This window comes from Pteropus vampyrus, unplaced genomic scaffold (genome assembly GCF_000151845.1).
Source record: "Pteropus vampyrus isolate Shadow unplaced genomic scaffold, Pvam_2.0 Scaffold499, whole genome shotgun sequence".
NCBI lineage: Eukaryota > Metazoa > Chordata > Mammalia > Chiroptera > Pteropodidae > Pteropus > Pteropus vampyrus.
In genome coordinates, this window is record NW_011889280.1 from 34,022 (window position 1) to 45,009 (window position 10,988).

Genomic DNA, 10,988 nt, shown 5'->3' on the forward strand with positions numbered 1-10,988 from the left:
GGCGTCGGGGTCCCGCGGCGCCGAGGTTGGAATGCGGCGAGGAGGCGCGGCCAGCGGCAGAGGGCAGGGATGGATGGGGCACAGGCGTGTGGAAGCCTCTCCAGATGTGGCCCAGAAGGGACACTCTTGTGGGAGCCCGGGGCCCCGCCCCAGCAAATGAGATCCCGGGGTCGCTGACCTCCCTCTCCTCCAGATGAGCACCAGGTATGATGCAAACACGGCGACAAGCTGTGGGTGCCTGCCCTAGGTTTGGTTCAGGGCCCCAGACTGCAGTCTGATGTGGCCCCCAGGGAATGGGACCAACACCTGGTCTCATCACTGGCAGTCCAGGTGGAAGTGTCTGCCCCAGACCTACAGATGAGGAAATCCAGGGCAGGAGGGAAATCCAGGGCAGGAGGAAGTGGCAGAGCTGGATCCACAACACCTGGTCTTCGGTGCTGACAGACTTAACTTCTGCAACTGCACTGGTTCAGTGGGCCAGGAATCCAGTGGGAGGCAGGACATCTGGGTCCCGGACTGTCCCCACTACCTGTGGACTTTGCCCTAGCTCCTCGCCCTTTCTGGGCTCTGGTTTTTTTTTTTTCAGCCTAATATGAGGGGCTTGGCTTTGAAGACTTCTGGAGGTCTTTCTGCTCTGACCTCTGCACCCTCAGACAAGACCTTGCAATCAACTGGCCAGCTCTGGGGGGCAGGGGGAGGCCCTGAAGGCAGGAGCAGCAGGCACTCACCCTGTGCAGTCACCTTCACAAAGCTGTGTGAGTAGGGATCACTGTACCTACGTTCACTTGGGGACACCAAGCACGGACATGGCTAGCAAATGCTTCAAAGACAACTTGGCCACATCCTGTGAACCAAGCAGCCGTTCTGGAAATCAAGCCAGGGCAATGGGTGAAAGTAAGTACCCTCGAGAAGTTCTCTGATGTGGCCACTGGATACCACGGAGAAGCAGGGTTGGCGGCTGTGCCTGTGGTAGCGGATTATAGACAACTGCCCCCCCGCCGCTCCCCAGGGATGGGTGAGAACCACAACGGGCACTATGTGGAATGTCAGGGAACCTTAGAAGCGACAGGCACAAAGAAGAACGGGGTTTATTGCATGAGGCCATTTATGCAAACACTCCCAAAGCGACACTATGTATCTTTAAAATAACATATTAACTGCCTAGAAGATGAGTTGGAAGGTCACGTATTACAGACGTCAGAGACGGCTCCGGGGACTGAAGGGCAAGGGAAACAGAGGTGGGGAGGAAAGGGCGATGAATAAAATAACAAAATAAAACAGACGATGTGCGCCTGAGGGGCTCGAAAGGCGGGAAGGGGACACAGGCGGGAGGCAGCAGCAGAGGTGGGCCCCAGCCCAGGCCAGCTGCACTTGACCTGAAGCTCGGGCTCCCTGTGCGCCACCTCCACACTGCGTAGCGGTCAGACCACTGGGGCCAAGCCTCCTCTGCTCACTCACAATTCCAGGGCACAGACTGCCTGGAGGCTTGTCTCCATGGAGGTGGGGGCCAGAAGCTCAGGAGAGGCTGAAGGTGAGTGCCACACCTATGCAGGTATTTCCCTCCTACCTGGCATCGGGCTAAGCACTTTTCCAGGGTCATCTCATTTTACCTTCGCGACGGTCCTGTGAGATAGACAATATTGCTGACCCCATTTTACAGCTGAAGAAACCGAGCTATAAATCAGGAACCCAAGAGAGCTCTACCAGTGAGAGGCCAAGCGGGGACTCTGCTGGCCTCCTGTGCCCTAGCAGGAGACAGGGTGGGGGCAGGAAACGGAGTCGGGGGAGCCTGCTTCAGGCTGGAGGAGCCATGGGGACTCTGCTGAAGGGCATGGGGTTTCGTGACTCAGGGAGGGGAACCCCCCGCCCCCGCCACAGCAGTCAGGATGGAACAGTGCTTCCAGAGGGATCCCGGGAGGTTGAATGTGGGGAAGTTGGAGACACAGTAAGTCAGAAGTCAGGCTAAGGGCACAGTGACTAGGCCAGGTGGGCCACCCAGGCTGGTGGCAAGGTGGGGCACACCAGGACTGATGCACCCTTGGGACTTCCGGGTAGAGGTACATGCGAGCTGTGGGGAGAGAGGGGGGGACTGTACACGGCACTGGTTGGGACGAACTGGCATTGGGGTAGTGGCAGTGGTCACGGAGACACAGGGAGAGCGTGTACTTCAGAAAAGAGCCTAGAATGAGGAGGGACTCTGTAAACTGCCACCGTGTGCTTCCCAAGTTTATGGCTAAGGGACAAATGCAAAGTGCAGCACAGCATATGTAGGATACTACCTTTCGTATAAGACATAAGGAGAAATCAGAAAACAGTCCTGCGTCTGCTTTTTTCTCTTCTTTTTGGAAACAGAACCAAGGAGGGAGAGGCACTAAGAAGTTAAACCATGAACTAGATATTGGTACTGGCAAGGGGTGGCAGGTCAAGGGGAGGGGACGTTGAGCAATATGTTTTGAGTCTACCTTCATGTTTAAACTTGACTTCGGAACTGCTTTGTAATAGCCTGCTGAAATGTGAAAGGGTTAAAGAATAATTAAAACCTGAAACTGGACAAAGGAAGTCTATAACTTAGGCCTAGTTTCTGGAACCCCTAACCACATTCTGTTAATCATGAAACTTGGAACAATGAGCTCATGCGCTAACTGCCAATTTTAGCCTGTGTAACCCTGCTTGCTTGCGTGGCATGAAAAATAATCAATTGTATATATGCTGAAAATTACTGTTTGGCCATCGCCCATGGGAACACTGGCTATTGCCCATGGGAACATAGGCAATCACCCATAGGAACATAACATTCTAACAACAAGCTTTCTGCTTCTGTACTTCCCGCTTGCACACCTGACAGGTAGTGAATAGGAGAAAGATGGACCTTTGTGTTTAAGACAGAATGAGGAATGGGATTTGGGGCTTAAAAACCTTGTATCTTAGCATTTCGGGGCTGCTCCTTTGCAAGGACAGCCGCCGGCTAATAAACTGTCTCCTGCTTAAGAGCACTCAGGTTGGGTCTGGTTACTCTGGACACAACACTTTAGCCTTTTATACACTAAAAGGAAAATCCTCGAACGTTAGATGAAAAGAATCTTAAAATGGAGGGCGCGCAGAAATAAACGAACCTAACTGTATTTCTCCTTAATCGTATAACCACAAAGAATTGGGGGTTTTTGAACACTGGACTTTGACCTGATGTCCTCAGGCCACAAACAGGAGGACTGCAAACAAGGGCTGACCTTCAGGAAATCCTGAAACTCTTTCCCGTGATTCGTAGGATGAGATATTGATGGTAACAGGAGTTAGGTGCTCACCGTTTGTGAAAAGAGTTACGAACATAGAAAGACAAAGGCTAGAAAGAACCCTAAATTGGAATTGAAAGTATCAGCATGAATTCGTGAGTTAAGAAAGAAAGATAGACAGACAGATCTAGACACAGTTGTAGATACATGTGTCTTACTATTATTCTTACATAGTTTTATTTGGATTTTGAACACCATCCTCTGAAAGGGCCTCGAAGCAAAAATACCCCAGACTAAATCTGGGACAATTTAAACATCAAAACAAATAATTTTAATAATAGAATGTTTATGGAATAAAATAAGAGTCTATGAGTCCATAAATGAAATAAATGAATAAATAAATGGAAATGCTAAGTAATCATTGTACACAGTAATATGAAAACGGAGAATCATTTTGCGGGATTCTCAGTTGTAATCGATTCGGCCGATAGTCATCAACAGAGGCCAGATCTGGTGGGGACAGGGAACAGGATATTTACATAGTTTCAAAGTATCTCTCTCACATTTACTATTAATGACAAAAATAAAACTAGGTTACAGTGGATTAAGCCTGCAAATACAGCCATAACCAAGTATCAAAGTCATCGTCACCAATAACGAGACAGACTGACATCACATGCCTCCGGGTACGATCCCCTAAGAAGGACAAACGGGTGAAGGACAGAATAATGACTCTCCAAAGATGTTCCCATCCTAATACTAAGAACCTGTGAATATGTTATCTTACATGTCAAAGAGTCCTTGTGGGTGCAATTAAATTAAAGACCTTAAACTTGGGAGGTTATCCTGGATCATCTGAGCCCTGACGACTGATGCCTTAGCACTGTGTCCTCTTGTGGTTAAAGGAAGGTGACACAGGACCCAGAGAAGGCAGAGAATTCTGGAACACTGTGGCTGCCACCTGAGACTTGGCGATGCCACCTGCTACAGTCATCCCATGTCGTCCTGTTGGAGGAATACGGTGACAAAGCCCCTGACTTCTCTGCTTGTCCTTCAGACTCAGCACTGCCCAGCCACCACCCACAGGCCGCTGTTCCAACATCATCACCCTCCCCTAGTTCACCTTTCTCCGGCCCCCTCGTCTGCTTAAAAAGCTTATGAAAATGAACTGAAATGGTGTCACCGAAGCACATTGGTCACTGGGGCACAGTGCTCTATTCTGGCGCTCTGTCACCCCATATTTCCCTTGCGGGTACAGGCCTGGCAAGGACTTGTGGTGTCCCATGGTGTCCCCCTCTGGCCTGGCAAGGACTCGTGGTGTCCCACGGTGTCCCCTTCTGTGCCCGTCTTCACAGCTTGTGTGGATGGCCTCGTTCACCTAAAGCCGTCTGGCCACTTGTGTACGTGATAGAAGCCAAATGGATCCTGTACCCTCTCGTTTTAATCCTCTTTTACTTTAAAAGGATGAAATCTCTCGTGGCAGGGAGAAGAACATAGCAATTTTTACTTATTAAAGTTTACTCATGTTTTTTAAGTTAAAAAGAGAGGAGAAAGGGAGGTGTGGGGCGGAGCCCAGGCCTGACTGGCCGACACCAACCGGTAAGACAAGGGACGGGGGCTGGGGACTGGAGAAGGCAGAGGAAAGTCCCAAGGGCGTGGGGGGTGGGAAGAGGGGCTTTGATGCATCCTGGGGTGGGGTAGGGTGGGGTATGGGTCGTTAAGGGCCCAGGCAGGCAGCCTTGATTGGCCATGTGAAGGACCACGGCTGGGGGTGGGGGGCTGGGGGGAGAAGGGACAGTGCAGTGATCTGGAAGATTATGAAAGACTATGGTTTAAAAGTGTGGGGCCAATGAAACACATGGCCCAGGCCACTGGCAGAGGGGAGGAAGGAGGAGGTGGCCAGCGGCCACAGCCAGAACCTGTTTCCACCCTGCCCACAGCACCCGCCTCCACCCTGGCCTCTGCACCTGGCTCCCGAGAACCTTTCTCCTGGAATTTGAGACCTAGATTTAAGAACTGGACTCCAGGCTGCCTGCATCCTAGAGAGGACTCTGCCATGGAGGCTTGAGGCAAGTCACTACCTTTCTCTGGGCCTCAGTTTGCTCACCTGTAAGTTGGGAAATTGATCGACATCAGTGGACCCCAACCTTTGCAAGAATGAGGGCCCCACTGGCTACGTGTGCGCACGCACACATGCCCCTGGGGTGTCATATGGCAATTGTTGTCATTTCGGCATCCATCGATTGAGAAAATTGACCGAGAGCCGCCGTGGATTCAGTAACACCCTGGAAAAGAGTGAGCAGTTTACCGGCCGTGACGTGTAGTAGAGAAACATCTGTCCCTGTGCGTGAAGCATTCTCTCCACCACCGAGTCAGGCTCGAAAGGCGTGGACAGGTCCCAGGGCCTCCGCCGGGCCCCGTGGCATGGCCAAGGCCCAGCAGGGAGCCTGGCATCCGGTGCGTGCGTGGGAAATGAACACGCTGTCCAGGTGGATCGTGAGGAAATGAGCAGGCGGCAGGCCAGGCGGGCCACCTGCCTGTGAGTCTGACCCCGCAGAGGCGGGCGTTGATGGCAGAGAGCAGATCCACTCTCAGAAGCCAGGATGGTGCTCCCAGGCCTCCTTCCAGATACCAGGTCTCTATTGCCCCGGGAGGAGACCGAGGTCCCTCTCAGGTGCCTTTCCAGGGCCAGGCGCTGAGGAAAGGGCCTTCCCTGTGAAGCGGGATTATTTGCCCATTTCACAGATGAAGGGACTGGAGCCCGGAGACGCCAAGTGGCTTGCCTGAGTCACCCAGCTGGTCGGGGCCAAGCCAGGGCCTGGTGCCACTGCTCCCAAAACGCTGACTCAGTCTTCGTTTTCCTCTGAGACTGTTTTCTCACCAGGCCGTGGGCCGTCCAGGTAGTCAGAAGAAACACACACACACACACACACACACACCCCAAATCAGATTACACGGGGAGAGATTAAACAAAGAACTACAAACAGAAAGGGGGTGAAAGAAAGAACCACGCCCATTAGACACACTAGCAAATCTGCATGGGACCGCCCCTGGCACAAACACACCATCGAAGATTCTCCAGTTGAAAGAGGGGGCGGATCCCCATGCACCCAAGGGCCGCTTGGAGAGAAAGTGCCGACATGTCGCAACGCGGGAAAATCTGGCCACTGGGTGTGTTTTTTTTTTTTTTTAAAAGGCAGATTATATGGAATATAAATACATAAAGACATTAGGATAGACTGTCTCTGGAAAGATCCACAGGAACTCCGACACCGGTGCTCTTGGGGAGCCGAGATGGAGGGGCTTCTATGGGTTCACTCTGGACACTTGTATTTTATCACATGTATTAATCACTATTAATCATCTTTAAAGACTTCGAACACAGAAGAATAGCGCTTCCCCCCCCCAGAACTGCGGATTACACGAGGTACGTGCAGAGTTGTTGAGAGGGTGGGGAGGACCAGTGCACCCCACTCTGTAGACCGTAAAGCCCCATACATGTAGATGTGTCATGATCGAGGCTGCCTGGGTTCAGCTTCTGGCGCCGGCGCTGACTGGTCAGCCTCAGTTTTCTCGCCAGTCAAATAGGATGAGAACACTGCCTATCCTTTAGGACTATCGTGAGGGTTGAATGGGTTGATACAGGGAAGGTGTTAGAACCCCCGGCACATAGCAGGCACGCAATCCTTGGTTACTATTAATATTATTATTGCTGTCATTATACCTGTGCCAGCCCTGCCCACCCACCGCTGATGGACAGAGGTGCCCGCAGGGTCCTGGTGTCCCGTGTTTAGGTTCACACAGAGGGATGGGGGACCCTATAGAGGCCACGTGGTGGATAAGAAAAGGAAAGACCTCTCTAACAGGTCATCGGCAGGCACCTGGCACCCAGTCCTCAGCGCTGGGAGGCAGGCAGCCCTGGAGAGGGCGTCAGGGGTGAATTAAAGGAACATATCTCTCAGGGCCCAGGCAACTTGGCTGGAGGTGGGGGGGCCCTGGGGAGCAAGGGGAACGTGCTCGCTCTTGCTTGCTATTCAGCGGGACTGGTCGGTCATCACAGCTCTGTGAGGATAGAAGTGACGACAGTGGCGAGGGAACCACTGAGTGGCAGTGGGGACCCTTCACTAGGCCAGCCATAGCAGCCACTACACTTAACCTAACGAGACCGTCAGGTCGGGTGCCAGGGTACAATTTGTCCCTCCACAGGGTCGATGGAGCACTGACTTGGAGGGGTATGACACCCACGGGGAGTCTCAGAACTATCTGGGGAGAATGGAACTTCCTCTAAGTGGAGCAGATGGAGGTTTGGTCATCAAGATGCAGATCTTAACACAAGTGTGATCCCACTGGATGTGGCTTCGGTGGGGAAGAAGGGTGGCACACCTGGAGGCTGGGACTGGTGCAGTAGACAGCAGAGACGACGATGCTGATGGGACTGGAATTAAATCGGTTGAGATGGGGACCTGGGAGACAGAGCGGGTTTGGAGCAGGTCATGATTTCAGCTTTGGACATGTCTCCAAGGTCTGGAGAATATCTAGGTCAGGCTCCTTGTTTCCAGCTGAGGCAGGCGAAACCCATAGAGTCCCATGTCCTACCGGGGGGATTTCCTGCCCCACTTGTTTCAGATGCCTAATGAGAAGGATGAAACATCCATAAACAGAACCCCGCTCCCTGAGACAGACCCACGAGGACACGAACATGGCTCAAAGCTGCTGCCAGGTCTCTGTGATCCAGGCTGCCAATCTCTCTAGTTGAGTCTCTGCATGCAAGTTTCCATAATGAAGAGTTCCATCCAGACATGTATTATGTGTGAGCAAATATCCTATTACTTACCCGGTGACTGTCCCCGTAGGCACTGCCCTGGGGTGGGACTCTGCCTTTCTTGGGCTTGTCCATCCCTCTCCCTGCTCAGGAGCCAAGCTGCCTTACACAAGCTGGGTCAATAGCATTTTCACTTCAGAGACTGTTGACCTGGGCAGTCACACCATCCTGCACTGACTCACCTGACTTGGTGTTCAGTAACTCTGGACTGTCTCTAGATGGGCCCAGCTGGGGAGCAATCAGAGGCCACAGGTGACTCTGACCCCTGGGAGGGACCACCTCACCCCATACGCATGGCTGTGCTGGGCCTCGGAGAGGCTCTGCCTGAGACCCCGAGGGACCCGTAGAACCTCCAGGACCCAGTTCATTACCAAGTTCCCTTACCATCACCTGGGGTCATCCAGCCTTGCTTGAACTTGCCGATGGGGAACTTCCTGCTTTTGAGGCAGCCCTCGTGCACATGAAACATGAAACAAGTCTGACCGTTATAATTCACCTTCCCCCACCTTCTGTTGCTGCTTCCGGGTCAGCCTTCTGAGTCCCGGAACTGACTTGCTCCCTCTGCCTGGGGCAGCCTTCCAGAGACATATTTTAAGAGCTGCAGGTTTAGAAGACTTAGGGGGAAAAGAGGTGAAGTTGGAGCCGCGACCTGAAGGATGAGTGGGAGGTGTGGGGCTGGGCCCTCTGCCAGGCAGTGGGAATAGTACTTGACCCGATTAGTTTCTGTAATCTTCAGAGCGAACCTATGAAGTCAGCCCTGCTACCATCCGATTTAACAGATTGAGAAATAGAGGCTCAGTGAGATGCGTCAGCTTCTCCCTCGCTTGTGCCTCTTACTGAAGGCGCCCCAGGCCGATCACACACCACTTGGGGTGGGGGCGGGGGAAATCCGATGAGATACCCAGGGCAGGGGTTCTCGACAAACTGACTTAGAGGATTCCCGCTCCCAAGGACAAGGTCTAGTGGACAAGGGGCTGAGGGACCCTGACTAAAGCTTGGTCAAGGAGAGAGTGTGTCGGCACCTGACGCCTTCCCCCCGCCCTGTCCTTGGTCTGCCCTTGAGTCCCCGCCAAACGCAGAGGTGGTCGCAAGTCCCTCGCTGCAGCCAGCTCTGAATGAACAGCCTGTGCGGTACTCTTCTGGTCGGCGTTCACCGCTTCCCACCGCTGTATCCCCAGCACCTACCTCGCACAGGACCGGGGGCCAAGGAGGCGGTTAATAAACATTTGTGAACTTCTCGACTGAATCCAAGAAGCCTTCCAAGACGCCCGGCAGGTTAGTCCCACGCCTGGTGGGCCCTGTGGCCCCTGTGCTTCTCCCCCAGACACAGCACTGACCACGGCCCCTGTGAAGCCATCTCCTTTAGAAGTGTCTGGCTCCTGTCCCCTCCCTCCGGACTACGGGCTCCTTGCGGGTAGAGATGCCTGGCGCCCACTGTCAGTGCCCCGTCCACTTCCCCGTGGCCTTCTCTGCGTAAGGATGACTTCCTCCTGTAAGCTCTTGTCACTCTCGGCCTAGCCCGCTCCACACAGACCAATCCACGGTGCTGGGTGGGCGGCTCCCAGGGCGCCCAATGGCCGATGAGAATTGGAGAATAAACACCCCAATTCCCTCCCCCACCCCCACGGCGTGTTGTTTCTCCTCGAGAACCCCAGCCGGACTGAGCCCCACTTACCCACTGTTGCCACCTGCCCACGGAGACACCTCTTCCTTTCTCACTCCCCGCCCTCCCCTTCTAATGCTTCTCGGGGTCACCTGGCACCCACTTCCTGGTCTTTGGGTCTGCTTCTGGAGAAATCTATCTAAGACAAACACGTGGAACATGCTGAAGGCAAGGAGAAATACCTTTGCTTTTTACTCTCAAGTTCTTCACCGGGACCCCGTCACAAAAGACGAATTTACGAGAAAAGCACAGAAATTTATTTCATATAAGTTTGACCTGATGCGGGAGCCTCAGGCAATAGAGAGGGCACCTCCCACATCAGGGTCTTACGACCTGCTTTACGGGAAGGTCAGACAGTCCTGCCATTTCTCAAATCCTTTAGTTTAAAATATCCAACGTGCCAAGGTGCCCTCTTTTGGGATAGTGTGTCCTGAGCCCCAACAACACATACGATGGACTGATTCAGCCTTAAAGAGGAAAGAGGTTTCTGACACATGCCAAGACATGGGTGAACCTTGAGGACGTTATGCCCAGTGAAATAAGCCAGTCGCATAGCTAAGATATGGAAGCAACCCACGTGTCCATCAATAGACGATTGGATTGAGGAGATGTGACACGTATCTACAATGAAATATTACTTGGCCATAAAAAAAAAAAAAAGAATGAAAATTTACCATTTGCAACAACATGGATGGACCTAGAGGGTATTCTGCGGGGTGATATAAGTCAGACAGGGAAACGCAAATACCATGTGACGTCACTGACATGTGGAATCTAAAACGACAAAGTAGACAAACAAACAAAACAGAAACGAACTCATAGAATCAGAGAACACGTTGACGGTTGTTAGACGGGAGGGAGAATGAGCGTCTAGGCGAAAAGGGTAAAGGGATTAAGAAATCCAAATTGACAGTTACGAAATGGTCACGGGATGTAAAGTACAGCATGGGGAATATAGCCAATAATATTGGGATAACTAGATATGGTGTCAGCTCGGTACTAGACTAATCGGGGGGATTTCTTTGTAAGTCATATAAATACCTGACCACTATGCTTACACCTGAAACTAATATAATATTGAAAGAAAAAAATTTATGTTCCGTATATTTTATCACCAAAAAAAATTTAATTTAATTTAATTTAAAAAAGAGTGAATTACAGCCAGAGCCGAGAAGCTGGGTAAGGATGGGGACAGAAGACGGGAAGCGAGGCCAACACTGGCTGCTCCGAGTGGCCTGCCTGAGGCCGTCACTGGGGTGTGGGCAACGTGGGC